Raw genomic sequence first — 19,928 nt, 5'->3', positions numbered from 1 at the left:
TTGACCGGTGTGTCATTATCCATAAAATATTAAGGGTAGTTACTCATGCTGGTACTGTTTCTAATCAATTTATTTAATATATTCCAAGTACCTCTCATGTTATTTTTATTATCCTCTAATACTTTAGAGTAATATTGTTTCTTACATCTCCTCAAAATCTCAATTAATTTGTTCTTATACGACTTATATTTTTCTTCCGCCTTCTTTGATCTACCCTTTATGAAATCCTTATATAACGCATTCTTCTTTTTACATGCATTCTGTAATCCCTTACTTATCCACGGTTTCCCACTGTAATTCCTTTTGTTTTTATACTGCTTACGAGGACAGTTCCTGTCATATACTTTCTTAAATATATTTAAATTAAACAAAACTAAAATAAACAAAAAGGACTTCCTGGTACATTTGCAACTGCGTTGTCACCAAACACATCCATTGTCAGTTGGGGAGTACCAAAGACTGTAAAACTAGTCCAGCAGTCAAAATGATAAGGAGCGTTTACATCACATGGCTTATGAACACAATTATCTTTCCTCAGAAAGTGACAATTTTCCAACACAAATAGATGCACAGAAATAAAAACTTTATACACTTCATTCTACAAAGTGGTCAAAAGCAGGAAAAAACTCTTACAAATTGTATGACAGGTGCAGGGCAGGTGTGTTTGATCTCACTGGCGCAGGAGTCCTGGTAGACACAGCGAGAGCCACCAGCACCGCCACACCACACACAGCCATACTTGGGGTCGGCAGTGCGACATCTGCTGCAGTCTGACCGCCCCACTGAACAGTTGAACAGGGTCACTGAAACAAAGAAGAGACAGGACAGTCTGAGAAGAAATTACATCACTTTATTGACAAGCACGCAATATGCGTCTATTACAGTGTGTACATACATGTATATGGTCTCTCACATACAGAGACATACACAACAAAACACTAGGAACTTGTCCCACCATACAGATCCTCAGCACTGTCGATTAGGAAGTAGTTTTTTCTTCTCACGTTGATCACGGCTGGGTATTCCTCCATCAGCACAGAGTAGGTATACTGAAACAAGAACAGCTGTCAGCACTACGGACTACTGCATATATTGATGCTATGCCCAGCCATGTGCAAAGCACTTACAGTATGTGTCATGTCATCTGGCTCTGACAGTTAATGAAACACTTTCATGCAAACACAAACATTCATACTGTATTCAAGAGACATTTTGGAGTCTGTAGTCTGTGCTGCTGTTGAGCTGTACTGCATTATACAGACAGGCCTTTCTGTCCTAGTCTCATTGATATAAATGGGGTGGACAAAATAACAGGTGCCAGTAAAATACAATTCAACAAAACCACAAAATACGTTGAAACACAGAGTTTACATTGGAACTGTGAGTCAAATACATGCATTTGGATCTTCTTCCAGCCGTCAAAGAATTACAGAATGGAAAACGAATATAAGGTGCTATAAATCAATACATGCAATGTTCTTCTCCTTATTTCTAGATTTGAAATGTTAAATCATTAAATTCTGGTATTTTCTGACCTGGTGTGGTTGGCACGTGATAAAGAAGACTGATGGCTGTTTGTCATCTAGCTCCACAGAGGCATCCACCACCACTGACTGATTCTCAATGTTCAAAACACACTCATAGTCCAAATGCTCATCCTGAAAGTTGACACACACACACACACACACACACACACATTACAAAATAAAGAGATCACTTCTATCGCCACAGCACCACACATCACTCCAAAACTCAGACTTAGCATAATAAGTTCTTGTTGTCTTAACCTCTAGAGTCCCTGCGTCCTCATATGAGGACCGCACAGCTTGGGTTTCCAAAGCTCAGGACTCTAGAGGTTAAGCATTCACTGTAAATGTTCGCATCCAACAGAGAATGTATCCATAGCCCAAGAAAATTACTTATTTCACACACTCATTGATGGTGAAGATGCATAAGGACTGACCTGTCAATAACACCATCAAACAAATCCCCTCCATGAGCTCTAGGATCATATGAATAACCTCCATGAATGCACCTTTAAAGCTACAGTATGTAATTTAAGGTAGCACTAGGGTGAAACTCCAAAGGTTACATGCTATGGACAGCTACATTACCTGAAACAGGTTTAGGTGCTGTCCCACCAGACTGATCTTCCTCTCCACACTGACAGGGAGGAGAGAGGAATCCTGAACTTTCTTCACACATGGACATTCCTGATGACACATTATAAACCATTACAATAAAACATATCTACACATAAGGGAAAAGAATGCAGTCATATTTCAGAGATCTACATCTGGATCCTGTTCTTAATGGCCAACGTTATGTGGACACCCACTCTGTTTACATCTTATTATGGTGATTCGCTCTGCTAAGACAGAATTCTCTTGTCTGAGACAGACAGACTTTGATCAGAGGATTGAGCATTTGCTGAGATGTAGAAGAGTTACAGTAGGCACTGCTGTTACACTTATCTAGCCTGGCTCATGACCCACTTCATACCAAATATGGTTCAAGAGGTCCAGGACAGGGCGGGTCACTCAAGTTCGTCTTCCCTCATCTTAGCAAATTTAGAACAAAAACACTGCATGTCAGTTCAATAAACTGCTGCTCTTTCCCGGAACTGAGGGCCTTAGCCTCAGCTACTTGTTCCTTTATACCAGAACATTATTATGATTCAGTAGGAATCCCATCTTAAACTTAGCCTATCAGAAAACATAAACAGGAGACCACAAAAACAAAGGAAGGACAAACAAAGTATCAAAATGGGAAACATTAAAAAACTGAATAAAAAAAGAACACAAAATGAAATATTAGCCAGAAGATAACTGACTTCATCAACCAAGTATGATTGGGTATCTCTTAGCTTGTGGGAGGAAATGTTCTGGATTTGTGGAACATTATTATTATTAGCAGCCAGCATTGAATGTGGTGAACAGAAATGACATGGAGAGTGTAGACAAGTCATTAAGACCTGTCAGGTTAGTGCCTTGAATGCCTCACTTTTGCATGTAAACTTAGCCAACACTGATTCTGTGCCAATTATTCACCTTCTTTGTAGACAAGAAACCTACAGTATAATAATGGCGATGTAAGTGTTGTATGTAAGTGGTGTAGAATTGTGGATTTATTACTGAAATAATAATAATAATGACAACGACAGATCTGTGTGTAGAATGTGGCTTGTGTAGTTATATATTGCAGATTAAAGCTTGGGTTAATGACGTAAATTTTTATAATAAACATCAAAAGTTTGAAATTACATTTATTTTATTTATTTATTTATGAAAGCAAGGTATCTGCCCCACTATGAATTTACATAGATGTTAGGTTAGCTTAGCTTAGCATAAAGACTGGAAGCAGGACAACAGTGCATGGCTCTCCACCACCTGGCTGTAAACAAGCAGGATATAACATGGCAATTACTGAGCTTCAGAGTGGTTGGCAGGAATCTTCTGTTACCTCTGGACAGAGCCAGGCTTCCTGGCCTTTCCCCTGCTTCCAGTCTTTATGCTAAGCTAAACTAACCAACCGCTAACTGCAGCTTAATATTTGTTTGGCAGATTGACTTTTGGAAGCAAATGAGTATATTTCCCAGAATGTCTAAGTATTAATTTAAGCAGATTGTTGTGGTGATTGGAGAAATATTTCTACACTGGCTGTACATGTGACTTCTGCACTCACCAGAAAATAAGAATCGCTCGAAGAATCAGATTGGTAGTTTGCTGCCGGTTCAGAGGTGAGGTCAGTGACTGTTTTAGGTGACTGTGTATAGATGAACGAGTTTACAGATGAACCTGTTGCAGAGTCCAATTCAGTCTCTGCCTCTGGCTTCTCCCACTCATTGAACCAAGGAGGGAGGTCTGTCTCTTCAAAGTCCTTATTGACACTGACAGAAAGATCTATTAAAGGGTCCATTTCGCTGGAAGTTGTTGAGCTTACATCAGAGGATGAGCTAACCAGTTCACCAGATGGCTCTAAAAGTCTCAGGTCAGAGTCTACCTGGCCACTAGTGCTGCTGGGCAATGTAGTGTGGGAGGGTTCATCAGTGATTTTTAAGGTGTCCTTATCCTCTAAAAATCCTCTTGTTGTGTCACCATTTTCCTCTGACATTCCCGCTACGTCAGGCCAGCCTGTGGCGGTGGTATCCGTGTGTGTGGTGGTGGCCTGGGTGAAGTTCCTGACAAAGGGAGCAGTTGTGGCCAGAGTAAGGGGTACAGTGGATTCAGCATTAAGGGTAGTGGGTGGTGTCACTGTGGTGGTAGCTGAAGGGGCAGCTGATGTGGTCAAGGTAGGGGTCTCTGTGGGTGGTGGCTGTGTTGTTGTGGTGATTGTTGTTGTAGCAGGCCGGGCAGAGGGAGGTAAAGGGGTCAGTATTCTGGTGGGTGGTGGGATGGTGGGTGCTGTTGGTTTGAACTTGACAATGGAGTAGCATAAGTGAACAAGCAAGGAAGGAGAAAATAAGAAAAAAGGCAAGGGAGCAAACAAAATTACAGTCAAAAAGAAGGGTATACAAATACATAAAATAATTACTTTTAAGTTCCAACAAACTGTTTTCTCTGAAATATACTATACATAAAAACCCTAATTTCCTATTTATTTAAATAAATACACCTGTCATATATGGTTAAATAAATACAAATAAAAACACCTTCCCTTCTGAAACTTATAAGGGGACTCACGTTTTGGTTGTAGATAGTAACGCCTTGGCTGCAGGTATGCTTGTGTGTGCAGACATGCTGGTGGACACACCAGTTACACCCCCAGCGGCTGCTAACACATCCTTGGCATCTAACAGAGCACACAGAAGGAGTAAAACACAACTCGTGATAAAGATGAATATTAGAAATCCCCTAAAACAAGTCATACAATGTTCCTACAAACTCAGATTAGTGTATCTCAAATAGTATTATCTATATTTTTCCCTTCACTTGCACCTCCAAACACTTGCTAACTGTGCTTTCCACTTGATATAGCTGCTGGGTGAACCTACAGTATAGCAGAAAGGAAAACCTGTACCTGCAATACTGTACTTAAATTAAAACCTACATAACACATATTTGGGAATCTGAACTGTCAAAACAAAAATGTTCAGCTTCAGTTATGAACAAAATCTAGCCAGACTCCGTGAGAAATATAATATGCATTTTGTCTGATTTTACTAGCTCAGAACAACTTAGCACACCTGTCAATGCATAATGTATTTTGCTGGATTTGGTTTCATAGTAAGTGTTGTGATGTGTACTCACGGCCTGCTCCCAGAAAGCTCCTGAACCAAGCTGCAGTTGTAAAAGGTGAATTCTGTCTCTGCTACAGTCACATTTAGGAAACGCAGTGACAGCATCACCATCACAAACTCTGCATCAGAACAAACCAGCTATAATTATATTTCAGCTACAAATCATTTGGTCAATAAGGCCCAAGCCAAACTATATTTAGACATATGCTACTGATGAATACTGCATTTTTTTTGTCATAATGATTTGCATTTTAGCATTGCTCAATGATTTAACTTGCATTTGAAGTTAAAAACAAATTACAGCCAAGACACTCACCATCTCCAAGGCCAATGTAAGGCAGACCGTTGGCATCAGGGGTGGAGCACGTTACACCAGTGTTAGTGAGCGAGGCAGGAGTTTCTGTGTCCTGGAAGAAGCAAGAGTAGGCCTCTCCTTCTCCTAAACTGGGGAGGCCCTCTACTGACACTGTGATCTGGGGGAGGTGGGAATCACAAAAACAAAAATAAATTCATTCTGACAGTAGTTTTCTAAAATAAAACTATAGTGTATGAAACTCTGTGTAGGAAATCAAGAAAAGCTACAACAACAAGCACATTCCCATTGTCGCCCCTGCATTACATCTGTTTTCTCCCCGCGGCTGATGTTATAGAGGTTAAGGTACTGAATGCTAAGGCACTGCTGAGTCTGATTGAAACTCCACAGCCACTGGCCCTGCAGAGACCCCCGCTGGCACTCCCAGCGCTGGCCACACCTGAAATACCACAGAGAAGTAAGAGGGATGAGGACAGGGAAAGTTGCAAAGTGGATGTGTGATCCATTGCTGGAGCCCTACTATGTTTTTAAACAGCACATGGTCACTGACTCACCGTCCCTCCAAGACACACCAGCCACAGTAGGGGTCTCTGGCAGACAGACAGGACTGACAGTCCAGGTGATCCCCACATTCTGCCACCGAATGCTTCTCTACCTGAAAATGAAAGTGAGGGTCAGTTATACACCCTGGTAGCTTTATGACAGTTGCAGTGCTAGTAAATATACTCATACAGTCTTAGATATAAATGTCAAATGTAACTTGAAGCAGCTCCACAATCAAATTAAGTCATTCAATATATAGACTAGTAATTTCCCCAGTCCATTTATCAGCATCTATAGCTACCCACACAGTCTCAACAGGGAGTGTGCCGACACAATGGAAGCCACTTCGCTGATCAATACCATTGTTGTGCCAGACCTTACACATCCTGCTGAGTGTTGTACCCATCACAGTGGGGTTAGTGACCTTTGACCTCAACAGCCAGCTGCCCTCTCCGTTTTCCTTTATGCTTTTTGCTTCTTATTCTTTTATCCTTTTTTCAGTGAGGTAGACACAGCTTGAGAAAGTATCAAAGCCTGAAGGTCTGACGCCTGATAAATTGCTTACCAGTGAATGGCAAGTCATGTTCTGTCTTGCATATGGAGGCATCTGGTTGAGTAGTTGAATGGGCAGACTGACCAAGAGGGCTACGGCTGTTTATACATCTGTTGACTACTTTGAACCATAGACCGTATATAAAAAGATGGGTGACGTGTCGCCACTTCCCTCTGAAAGTGAAGCCAAAACATTGTGCATGTGGTGGCTGTCATCTTGACATTTTGCAACCAGATTCTTGACTGACATATCAGACTGCAAATCAAAGCTGTCAATCACCTGAAATACACCCAATTTTATATCATCAAATTACTTATTAAAACTCCATTTACCAGAAACATGACCACTTGTACAAAAAAAACGGTGTGATAATATATACTGTATACCAAACCCACTGAAATAGCAGGTGGGAAAACATGTATTTGATTTGTAGCTTGTGTTTTTAGTTAGACTCATGTCCCATCTGCTAACACTAAGGAAGTGAAATTTATAACCTGTACTGTGACAAGCCACCAGGGTGCTTATCAACTCATGGTGGCTTCACTTCTGGGAGATGCCAGCCTGTCCATCCATTACAGTCAACGGTTTGAACATAAAACACATGAAACCTATGTTTGTCCAAACTTTGTAATTGCATCCTTTGTAGACTTACAGTTGTTTTGGTCATGATATAGATGTGTGCACCATTCTGATCCAATACAAGGTCCCTATTAATGGGTGAGTTGGGATGGATTGTTGTGTTCGCATATACCTCCACTGTGCCATCTCGCCCAAGATATACCTGAAAAATTGCAAAACAAAAACAGAAGGCAATTCAGAAATTGTGGTATTGATGTATAAAATGTTTTACTAGCTATGAATTTATATCCATACCAGGGGTGTGACACAATATTAAAATGTGACAATATTTATTGTCGGGGGGAAAAGTTGTCTTGCGATATCAGTACATAACAAAACTAGAGCAGCAGCCAGCATGACAGTGTGTGAGGGTGAAGTTAGTAGAGAAGATGCCCCTGCCAATGTTTTTATGTTCAATTTGTGGAAAGGAGTTCAGTTAGAAAGGCACACACAGCTTTAGTTAGAAGTTAGAAGCTTGTGCATTGTTCATGCACAATATAAGGTCTGATGAGGCTCACATGCAATCCTACAGGAGAGAAGCCAGTTGAGTTTGTGGCCAAACCTTTTACAGTGCTTGCATATTGTTGTCTTTTACTGCATATGGTAATTCATACTCAGAAAGCAGAACTGGAGCGACATTCATTGCAAGATTAGTTAAAACATTTCAAAATGTACCTGCATTGTTTAGCATTTTGCAACTTGCAGTTGAATAAAACAATTTTTCCAGTCATATATTTCATCGGTGAAGATTTCTTAAAATTGTGATAAAATATCTTCTCCTCTTGTTCTCGTCAACCCAATATTGTACATATATTGTCTCGTCTCGTGAGCCAAGTGTATCATCACACCCCTACTCCATACATAGGCATTTTTAGACAGAAGTGGTTTGCTCTTCAGACTAAAGGACTAAAATGAAGGACTGACAAAAAAAGAAAATAATGCTTCTTCAGCTTACAACTAAAAAGCAAATCAAATCACACTTGTGCAGGATCGCAGCAGAAGTGGCCATGAATGTGATTACCACACGGTCAAATCAAATATGAAACACAAGTAGACACCTCTAGCTTAAGTGATTCCTAGGCCTTCAAACTCTCATGTTACCTCATGTTAATGAGATTAGAGGTTTTTATGCCTTGCTCCATAAAGCTCTCACTCTGATCACTGTGAACAGAATAGGGAATCTGTCTGATTGGGAGGATGCACTCACCACATAATGGCATGGGAAGATGCTCTTTCATCTTTGGTGACGTAGAAACATGTATGCAGTATGTTTTGCATGTCATCTTTAGTGGAGAATATGATGCTGTATTAAAGGACAGATTTGTATTTCTAAAGTTTATATTAAAACAACACTCACATGCCCATATAAACATTGAAAGTGTTACTGGTCACTATAATCATTGCCCCTGGGTATATTGGCTTTGAAATTATCCTCTCCTATAGCAATTCCTAAGAGAAGGGGGACAAAAGCTACAGTATGCGTTCTGTGTATCCTAAATATAGTTAAAGTCTCATCAACCTGAAGCAGACAATTCAGTTTTTAGAGTGAAATTCTCTCTGAGTTTCATCAGAGGTTACCTTGCTAAGCTTCGGTGGAAGGTAAGTAACACAAACAAGAAATGTACTTAATAGACTGATTTTGGTAGATTCCCACTTAGTCAAACTCAGACTGCAGAAGTGTCATGTTTGCTTCAACTTGACTTTTTTCAGTGTACCCATAAAGACACTTAGGGGCAGTATTGTAGCCGAGTCACTATACCTCAAGTCCAAGTTGAGTCTCGAGTCCCCAGTGTTTGAGTCCGAGTTCCCAGTGTTTGAGTCCGAGTTAAGTTAAAGAATAAGCCGAGTCGAGTCCAAGCTGAGTCGAGTCTGAGTCGAGTCCCCGTTACCCAAGTCATCAGGGTCTACATTAAACAGAATTGGCACAGTTCTCATCATTTCATATTCCAAACTTTCTAACAGTGTGTTGCATCACCATACTGCTTGGCAATTTGACACATAAAAATTGTTTATAAAAAGGTGGAACGTGCACTTCAGTGAAAGTGTGCCGGATACAGCATGGTGAGGGTGAGCAGGCTTTAATATCTAAAGCTTAGACCAAATTATTATGGCCTGTTACAAAAAAAAGAAAAATCAAGTCCTCGTCATCCAGCTTCCGAGTCCGAATGCAGTCAATGCTCAAGTCCAAGTCTAAGTCATCAGTGCTCAATTCCTGAAAATCTGGACTCGAGTGCTATAACAGTGCTTATGTAGACATTATGTAGACTAAGGATTTGCAACTCACTGTGTTGTGCTAAACAGTGGAACTGCGTGTTCACGTTTACCACTGAGTCACAGTGAAGTTTTGTGGCGGAGAAACAGAACAAATACGGCGCATCTAATTAATTGTTAATTTTACTGTGATTAATTGTCCCAATTCCTAATCTTTCCACACTGAATACCAAATTAATGTAGAACAAAAGGAAATAAAGTCTATTTTAAGTCTATTTGTTTAATAGCACAATTTTAACTTGGACTTCTTTTCGTGACCTATGGTTATTCTTTGCCAAATACCACTTGAGCAAGTAAACATTGAATTTCAGTAACTTCACAAGAGGCTAGATGAACAGAAGCCAAACAGAAAACCAGAGGCCACTGTAGTATAAACAGCTGTCCTCTACTGTGTTAACAGGGTCACAATTTTTAGCTATGCAGTTAGTTAATGCCACTATTACTTTATCATTTGTTTGTTTGGATAATGACCCAACCCGAGTACCACATTAGTAAAGCAACCTGGGAGATTCCTGACTCAGCAGTAGCAGCTGGATGTTCCGCTCTCAGGTGATACACCAAAGATTAATTACTTCAGTGAGAATTAAATTCAGCTTTGTAAAACATGCACACTACTTTAGATTTTTTCTAAAGAGCCATCCAGCAACTTTGTAAAGTTGAATTTTCCATCTAAAACACAGTCTTTTTTCCTTCTCCATAACTACTGTGAGCATGCATTAGCCACAGGAAGTGCAGAAAGATGGGGGGAAGCATTAGCATACAGCCACAGGAAGTTAAAAAAACTGATGCTGCATAATACATTAAATGTTTTTATTGAGTTAAATTATTCACATTAATTGCCAAAATTAATGCGCTAAATTTCCCAACCCTAGTAAATATCCCCATAATCACTGGATTACTGTGATATAAAAAAAAACTTTAAAATGTGATGACTCCCAGCATCTTCTTTCTATGATTCTAAGAGGATTTATGGATGTTTATTTGCAACAGAAATCTGAGAAAACAGTATTCACAGGAAGACCTAGTCACACTGGAGGATATCAATAGGCTATGTGCTTCATGGTTGTGTGTTAAGATTTTACACAGTTATGAATCAGTTTCACCTCACCCAGTATCTTCTTCTACACATCCCCTTCATTTCTCCTTTATGCCCTTGGGGAGGCTTTTGTCCTTATCTTTCGTCTTTGTACTGTATCTATTACAGACCATATCTTGTGATTGCCCAGTGGTTACAATGCGATCAGGAATGATGAGTTAAATTATAAAGGAGAGCAGTGAATATTTTATTTCCACCTCCACCCTGTAATGTTAATCCTGCCCAAATGGGGCTTATGATAACAAGTCTACTGTACACTGGTTGCCCAACAACCTCACAGTGATGACAACACTACAGGTAGTCACTGCTTCTGGGCAAGAACTAGTTCAGCACATTTTTACAGATTCAACAAACAAGATATAACATGTTAATTAGTGAGCTGTCATGGTGCTGGTATGTATTTTTTAAACCTTTAGACAGAACAAGGCTGGCTGTGCACCCCTGCTTTCAGTCTTTGTGCTAAGCTAAGCCAACCATCTCTTAGCTGTACATGGAGTTCTGCTTTGACCTTCCACCTAAAAATACTGTGTCTATCTAGCTCTGTCTTTCACACACACACACACACACACACACACACACAGCAAAACAGATTTAACAGACCTCGAATGCCTCACAAAAGAGTTATATCTACAATGCTCATCCCAATCTCTATGTAAACATTAGAGCTATGCAAATGTTCTACAGGTGGTGATACATGGCCATCTTTGGGACAAAAAAAAGCAGCACTCAGACCTTGAAAAGACTCAAATCATATTTTGTTGTAATATGTTCTACCAGTTCCCCCCCCCCAAAAAAACTATAGCAGTGCTTTATAGAATTAGCTCAAAATTGCAAGTTCAAGCCTCCTCAAGTTCACATCTATCACACACTGCAGTCCACAGAAACAAACCACAAGTGTGGGATCATGTTGGTATGCTAGACTGTGTATGCTGGGACACTGGGAATGTTGGAATGACTGGAATCTTCCAGCCTATAGTCAGGCAGTGATGCAGAAGTACAGTATATGGGAATGGGCATGGGCTTGGACAAAAAAAATAAAGAACAAAACAAAAGAAAATCCCTGCAATTGACAGCAAATGTTTTATGTGGTGCAAGGTGTGTTTGCTTTGCTGGGAAATGATTCATAGGCATCCTTAAGAGGAGCAGACGGTAACTGCTGCCAGGGCAGTATTAAGTAAGCTCTAACATTTGTGTGGTTGCAGTTAATGGAAAACTATGAATATTTCCATGATATACAGATCTTTGTTATACTGTGATGCACTGATGATTTGTCTGGGGCGTCTCCCCGTCTGCCACCCAGCTCATACTGTGGAAGGCTAAAGGCCCTAAAAAAACTGGCACAAAAATACCAGTATGTATGACAGCACATGGACTGAGCTACCTTGTGCAGAGTCCCTTTAGAGTCTCCCAGGAAGGCAATGCTATGTCCCTCTCTGACACTGACGGCCACAGCAGTGAGACGAGCAGCTGAGGTATGCCACACAGCTTTAGCTTCCAGCGATGCCCGGCTTGCCATTGGACTAGGGGTGTGGTCAGAGCCACAGGGATATGCCTTCAGGGTATTCTACAAAATTTAAGCAAAACAAAGTTTGGTTAACTGCTTTACCCTTAAATAAACACTAAACAGAAAGCTTCAATGTTGCCATTTTGAGTTTTAAATATTTTGTATCTGACCTGAATGCATCCACATTGATTCTGCTTTAAACCTTTTTTTGTTGTAAAGATTATTTTTGTTTTCAATGATATAACTTATGGCAAAACACCAAAGCTTCAGACTAACAAGTTCATATTCTAGTCATTCCATTCTTTCTTACCATTGCCTTAGAGCCTCCTCTTAAACTCATCATAAGAGCATTGCACCAGAGGTTAAAGCAGTCTCATTTGGAGACAGCAAACTTGCTCTTTTGGTTTGGCAAAACAAGCACTCCAAATCCTGCTTTCCAGTAAGTCTCTGAACTCTGGCTCGGGATAATTGGCCCTGAAGGAGGAAGTAGATGGGGACATCTTTTTTTTTGTCTACTCAGAGTACATTTATAAAAAAGAATAAGATGGCTTATCTTTGTTTTAAGGGGCCTGTCTGTATCTAATACATTTTTCCTGTCCTCCCTTTTCATTTTTCTTTCAGTATCTCCTTTCTCCTTGTTACTCGCCCCCCACCTTTTCTTTTTTTCTTACTTTTTGCCTTCTTATGTCAGCGGGTTTAAAAAAAAAAGTAAAAAGAACTCCAATCCTTCCTTGTCAGTGCTCATTAAGAATCACAGTTAACTCAGGTTTAGTTTGGTTTATTGATCGCTAATCATCCCATTATACAGTTCTAAGGGCTGGCAGAACCTGAGGGGAGGGGGTCACTGAAGGGCTGCAGCTGGGGCATTTGGAAACTCTGGGCTTTTAAATAACCACCTCACTACAAGACTTCCATCCATCCATTAACTGTAACCACTGTTTCTTCCTGTTACTCAGCTTAATCCTACAGGTCAAGTCATCCCTTGTTACTTAGCTGCATGTTGTCTCTAAAAGAGGAAATAATTCCTAATGATGTACAGCCCTAATGTATGTAGTATAAGGCAAGCATCCATGCTGTGAAAAGCACACAAAGCAGAAAACACTAGTACACAGTTCTGCTAAGATCAGAGAGGAACAATCTGAGTCTACTATGAGTGCTTATTTACTTTTCTTCCATCAGAGAAAACATCAACTTCAACATCAAGTTGATGTTGATGGTTGAACACAAACACAAAAAAGCATTTTAAACCCCTTCCTTCATGTGTCCTCACCAGGGGTAGGTTCGCACAGCTGGACTTCACCTCGTACTCTATGTATGCCACCTCTCTTCCTTCCACTCGCCCATCCTGGGTGTAGCAGAGGTCACGAGTGGAGTTGATGTGCTGGTCAAGCTCATCCAGAGGGTAAACACACAGAGCTGAGGCTTCCAGAGGACTGTTGTTAGTGGAGCTGACGTGGGTGAAGACTCCCAGCAGATCTTTGCCTTCCCCGCCTGCACCTTGTCCCACCTGTTAAAACAAAGGCATGGGAAAAAAAAAAGGTAAACAAAGCCAGTAGCACTGGGGTAAACCTATCTTGAACACACATGCTCTCGGACGACAAAGAAATTCAACAATGTTGACTATTTGAGTATTCCATTTTAATTTTGAGTATAATAAGTATAGTATTAGTAAGTGTAATGATAAGCACCGATATGTTATAATCATTTGGAGAAACATATTTAAACACTCAGCAGTACCTGGGCTGCCTGTAGCAGGTTGTAAATCTTGACAGGAGAAGTTGGGGATCGACAGACAAGAGGAACTTCCACATAAGAATAGTAGGAGGTGTCATCCAGGCACACTCGGGCGGCATAGGTTCGGTACTCCCTCGATAGTGACTTGATGTCACGGCGGTAAAACAAGAAGTACACATACGTGCGCCGTGTGAATGCTGTCACAAAATGGTGGTCATACTCTGACAGACGCCCAGCCACAGCCAGCTTAGCCGTCTCCTCGTAGGAAAAGATGGGTTCTGATGAGAGGTGGCGGGTGGAGATAGGTGGGTGACTGGCAGTATAGCCTCTACCCACATACATTACCGTCCTTTCCCCACCACGAAGCCCCACCACCAGTCCCACAGTTGACACTGATGGATCATTGGCCGCTACATATTGTGTATCCACGGGCCTTTCGGTAGAGAAGAGAACTTTTTTGATTGATGCCAAGCTGCGTTTCTGGCAGGTGCCTTGATGGACACTGCCACAGGTGATCAACTCCAAGGCCTTTGGATCCACCAGCAGTAATTTGTTGTGATTACTGGTCCACCTGGCCTGGGGACAGTTGAAGTCATTCACTGGGGGAAGGCACTCTTTGCTGTCACTGACAGGGCCGGTTATCTCTTCTTGGTCTAGCCGTCTAGCCAGAGGCCATTTAATCCATCTAGCTGAAAAAGGTGGTTTCTTGCCCCCACGTACACGGTGCCCACAGACGGATCAGGGTGGAGGACAAGATGCTGGAATTCAGTGTCATTACGGGAAAAACGAGGGTAGGAGCGACCACAGACAGAAACTAAGACAATGGGGATGAGGAGCAAGAGCAGGGTGGAGTTCAGAGTCTTCCCATGTAGCATGGCAAATACTCTGAGGGGAAAACCAGAGCAGGATTAGAGGCCTGCACTAGCAGATGTTCAAGTTAAACATCAACATTTAATAAGGCAAAAAGCCGCTTCAGCAGAGTAAGCAGAATATATTACAGGATAACTCCTTCTAGAAATTTCTTATGTCAACAAATCCAAAAAACGACCAAAACCAACAATGGTTTAACCTAATGACAACTTTTGTTTTTGTAGTCAAAACCACATTAAAAACATTTCTGCCTTTAGAGAGAGCAAATGGATGCGAGCGTCACAAACAAGATTGGGGAGTTGGAAACTGCTAAAGCAAATACACTTTGGAGAATAACATCTCACCATCTGTGTTCTTTGTTATGCTGAAGATTTCCTCCTCCTTATCACCTGGAATCATATCCCATTCTGTAATATAGTAGAAAGAGAGAGAGAGACAAGACTCAGTAATAAACAAGCAAGACTGCCACAAATGTCTCAACATCTTGTGTGTGATATATAAATTGTATTCACTGGATTAAAGAGTGGCCACACTATCTCGTACAGCTGGAACATTCATAACAACCCTCACTTCCTATTTCAACATCCATCACTGAACAAAGGAGGAGGAGAGAGGTTTGTGGACACTGAGAGCATTAGAGATAAAGAGGCTTTAATTATTGAACAAGTTCCTGAGACCTTTCACTGACCTCACTGACAAAGGTCACAGAGAATAAATAAGTATCTCCTGCGCACTGTTTGGACCAGGCTTTAAAGTGGGAACATGTAAGAGCTCTGCAAAGAAGCAGATACACCGAGTATTATTTATACTGAAAGTTTATTCACCCCCACCACTGCTCAGTAACAGAGAAAGAAAAGGTGATAGGAAAAGCTATGTCTCCATGAAAGTGAGATGTTTAGGAAAAAAATGCAATATTTTGTATCATTACTTTGTAGTGTGCACAGACTGCTAATACATTAGGCATGCAGTGCCATCTCATCTAACTGTCTACCCCCTGGGGCTGCAATCATGGCACAGACAAGGGGGGTGAAAGAGAGGAGACCAGGAATCTGCGTGTGTTGGTGTATAAGTGCGTGCATGCGTATATAACCAGGGGCCATCCAGGAGCACATGCATGTGTTAGTATGTCTGGTAAGTGGGTGACTGTGTCTCAGGCCTCCTCTTTACTTATTCATGAACAGAATAAGAAGTATAGCCTAGTAAGTAATAACTTCCACACCCACTGTTACAGGATTTGGATGAAATGTGTGTATGTGTGTTCCTGTCAAGAGTGGCCATTACAGTCTGTTAAACAGGGCTGAGAATTCACAGTCCTTTGAGAGGAATATTCTTGATAAAATATATAACCAGTATATAAAACAAACCAGTTTATTATGCATCATGCTTTGAGTCAAATTTGCTTGAGCTTTCTGATGCAAGTACTTTTGAGCCACGTTAGCAGCATGTCTCCTAAGGGATGTTAGTAGCACATGTAACATGTTAAATTAGCATCATACTAACATGTTCAATGACAAGGCACTGTGAATATGTCAGCATTTAGCTCAAGGCAGTACAGTATATCATCACACAGCGGCAAATGTGTGTGTTATGCTGGTGGCTCTCTCAAAAAGAACCACTACTAGTACATCCAAGTAGCAGGAGTGCAGGAGAGCCCTTCCTTCTAGTTTGAGGGGACACTAGTGAGCAGTTTTTTTTCTGTTATCAGCTGTAATGATGCAGGTTCCCGCAGGCATGGAGCTGAACTTGCAGACATTGCAGTTAAGTGATATGCGTCTTAATCATTAGACTACTGTGGCACCACCAACATAGTTTTTTTTGGCACAAAGGGAGATCATCAAGCCCCAGACAACAACAGCTACAGCAATGCTGAGCCTAGAGAGTTTTATTTTCATGTTACAGCAAGTAATGAGATGCGTCACTTTGTGAAGTAAATCTACTTTCATTCATTAGATTTGGTTCAGTTACAACCTAAAAGTACAGTATAATTTAAGTTAGATGATTTTTGTATTTGTAAGAGAGCCTTGGAACAAATCTAAACAAATTCTCACTGCTGCTCTAAGCAGGCGTCCCCAGCTGCTCTATGACCAGCCAACATGCTGCGATCAACATATTTATAACGAAAGACGACCTCATCGTCATGGGAATTTCCTCTGACCAACCAGCAGTGGTGGTTTCCTACAAACTAGCATGAGATCAGAGATGATGACTGTGATGTGGAAGACAGTGGAGATGGCGGGAAAGAGCAGAGAAACACAGCTGTGGCTCATGTGAAGGAGTAGGGAAGTCTAATCTGGGAAATTCCTCTTGACATCTAGGACCTTTTAAGGTTATGCAACATTTTCACATCCATGCACTAAATGGCCACTTTTAGACTGCTCTCTCTTGTGAATGAGCCTTGAAGGAAGTTTGTGGATTTTTACAGCATAAATCACTTTTATACTTTTTAAGCTATGAACAACAACAAAGCTATTATTCTTATAAAGGTTTAGAAGCTCAGCTTTATTCACTATGTCTGTCCCTTGCCTCAGACTAAAACTGAAAGTGAAACATCTAACTTTACTGTGAAGGAGCAGAGGGACAGTTTCTCTCATGCTGTTCACCAACAATCTCTGAAGTTCATCACTTGCGTCTGGAATGCAGTATGTTCACAGATGGGGCACAGTCCAACAACCTAAAAATACCCTCTAGTAGCTCAGAGTGTCAACCGAACTGGGGAGGGGAAAAGGTGGTCACAGGGACTATGGAATAAATATTTGCATGCAAGCAAATATATAAATACATGTGAGTGATTTCCACAGAAATTTTGTTCTGTCAGGGTGTAAAAGCCTCTAAAATGCGAGCTCTCCACTTAAACCAGAATGTCTTTTTGTTTTAGCAGCTGACTACTAGGGAACCTAACCCATCCCACTCAACAGCAGTAGAAAAGTGTGTCAACAACTCTCTAAACCTCTCAGAATGTGGTCTCATTAGTCATCTTTTGGCCCGACCACTCCTCTCTCTGTCCATGTTAATGAATCACCAAGAGGGTCTCCTGCGCAAGTTCATTTCTAAAGCTGTTCATGAGCCGTGACAGCCCACTGAACACATAAGACCCCATAAAATATGTGGGGTCAGCAGCACAGGGACAGTGGGGGACATTGGGCCCAGAGCCATAGAGCACTGCCTCTCATTGTTATGTTCTGGTAGGTCAGCTGGCGTCTCGCCCCAGGGCCCCAGAATCTGCAAAACTAGCATCTGTGGATCCTATCCAGACAGTACAGTGGAGGCCTTCACTGACCACACACTGGATACCAGTGGGAAAACAGAGTGACACACATCTGCCAGTAAACAAGTGGAATAGATTCAAAAAGTAGGGAGTAGACAAAGTTGCCATATGTTAAGGTTACATTTGTGAAACTGAGAAATTTCACAGAGAAAAATGCCAATGACAAGTCTAAAAATGTAGATTTTGGTGCCTTCACTAGGAAATTCCAGTGTTTGCTGCATTTTCTCCTGCGAGTTTCTAATGCTGGAAGAGACAACTGAAAAACTATCTGCTTTTTTTCAGTACCACACATCGAGAGCAAAGATATCTTCACCGCAAATCTTCTGCTTGCTACAATCACCACTCTCTGGCACAGTAAATGCAAGAATAGAAATCTTCTCCTATCCAGAAACAGAAGTCACCTCACTTTCACTCCAGCTCTACGAGTACATCTGTAGCCTACAATCGATCTTTATCACAAAGCAAATGTAAAAATATAAACACACTACTATACATTAGCTGTGAGTCCAACACTTACCCTTAAATCAAAACCTATTGTAAATAGGATGGTGGTGCAACACCGCTTATACAATGCCTTCCCCCATACTGGAGTCTCCATTTCGCTCTGTGAAATGTTAAACCTTGCACAAAAGCAATGACAGGCTTTATGTCAACTCTATATCCAGATCACTGCTCACAGTGGTTCCAGGAAATAAAATAATTAGGCCCCACAATTTAGCTCTTATAATTGCTGAGCCCTTAGGGTTGACTGATAGTCAGCAGTTCATCAATCTTGGAATGCAACACACAACAAAATGAGGTGCGCACTAATGCTAATGTTGAGCTATTTTTCATGTGGTGTGACAAGCCCGCCATGTTCAGCCAAAGTTATAATTGGAGTCAGACAAATTTGAACCCCTTACTCCCAATGAAGTTTCCAGCCTGATGAGACAATGGGTGACCAAAACTCCAATAAAAAGTCATTGTGAACCCAAGCGCACAAAATGTGTGCAAGTTCCCTATTCCGCTGGAGTTGAGATCAAAGTGGAGGTGCAGTCTTGCCTTTTATGTCACTTCCAATCCACATGTGCATCCAGCGAGTGCATCCACACAGTGTAGTTGCTGAATGTTCATATGTGGTGACTTCAATATAGATTTGTTAAATTCTAACAAGCACACAGGAACTGAGGAGATTATTAACACAATATATAGATGTAGTTTATACCCAAAAATTACAAAACCAAGTAGAGTAACAACCCAGCATGCAACACTAATACATAATATACTTACCAATGTTATTGACAGCACAATGACAAGTGGATTACTTATAAATAATATTGGTGATCATTTACCTGTATTTGTGGTTTATGATGGCCAGTATAGAAGAGAGAGGCCAAAAACAAATTTTTTCTATAGGAGAGTGACGAATGAACATGCTGTAAGGAGGCTAAAAGAGGATTTTATGGGGCAAAAGTGGGAATCAGATTACAGAGAGGAAGACTTAGATAAAGAATATGAGCAAATTTTTAAATATATTTAAGAAAGTATATGACAGGAACTGTCCTCGTAAGCAGTATAAAGACAAAAGTAATTACAGTCGGAAACCGTGGATGAGTAAGGGATTACAGAATGCATGTAAAAAGAAGAATGTGTTATATAAGGAATTCATACAGGGCAGATCAAAGAAGGCGGAAGAAAAATATAAGTCGTATAAGAACAAATTAATTGAGATTTTGAGGAGATGTAAGAAACAATATTACTCTAAAGTATTAGAGGATAATAAAAATAACATGAGAGGTACTTGGAGTATATTAAATAAATTGATTAGAAACAGTTCCAGCAAGAGTAACTACCCTCAATATTTTATGGATAATGACACACCGGTCAAGAGATTGGAGGATGTAGTTGATAAGTTTAATAGGTTCTTTGTGAATGTTGGTCCT

General features: G+C 40.8%; 1 pseudogene; it reads right to left on the bottom strand.

The window, feature by feature from the left end:
* Positions 1–19,928, bottom strand: part of LOC109967197 (plexin-B1-like) — a 60,631-nt pseudogene that overhangs the window by 18,600 nt on the left and 22,103 nt on the right.

The sequence above is a fragment of the Monopterus albus genome, unplaced genomic scaffold, assembly GCF_001952655.1.
Source record: "Monopterus albus unplaced genomic scaffold, M_albus_1.0 scaffold126.1, whole genome shotgun sequence".
NCBI lineage: Eukaryota > Metazoa > Chordata > Actinopteri > Synbranchiformes > Synbranchidae > Monopterus > Monopterus albus.
This window is presented reverse-complemented; position numbering and strand designations above follow the sequence as displayed.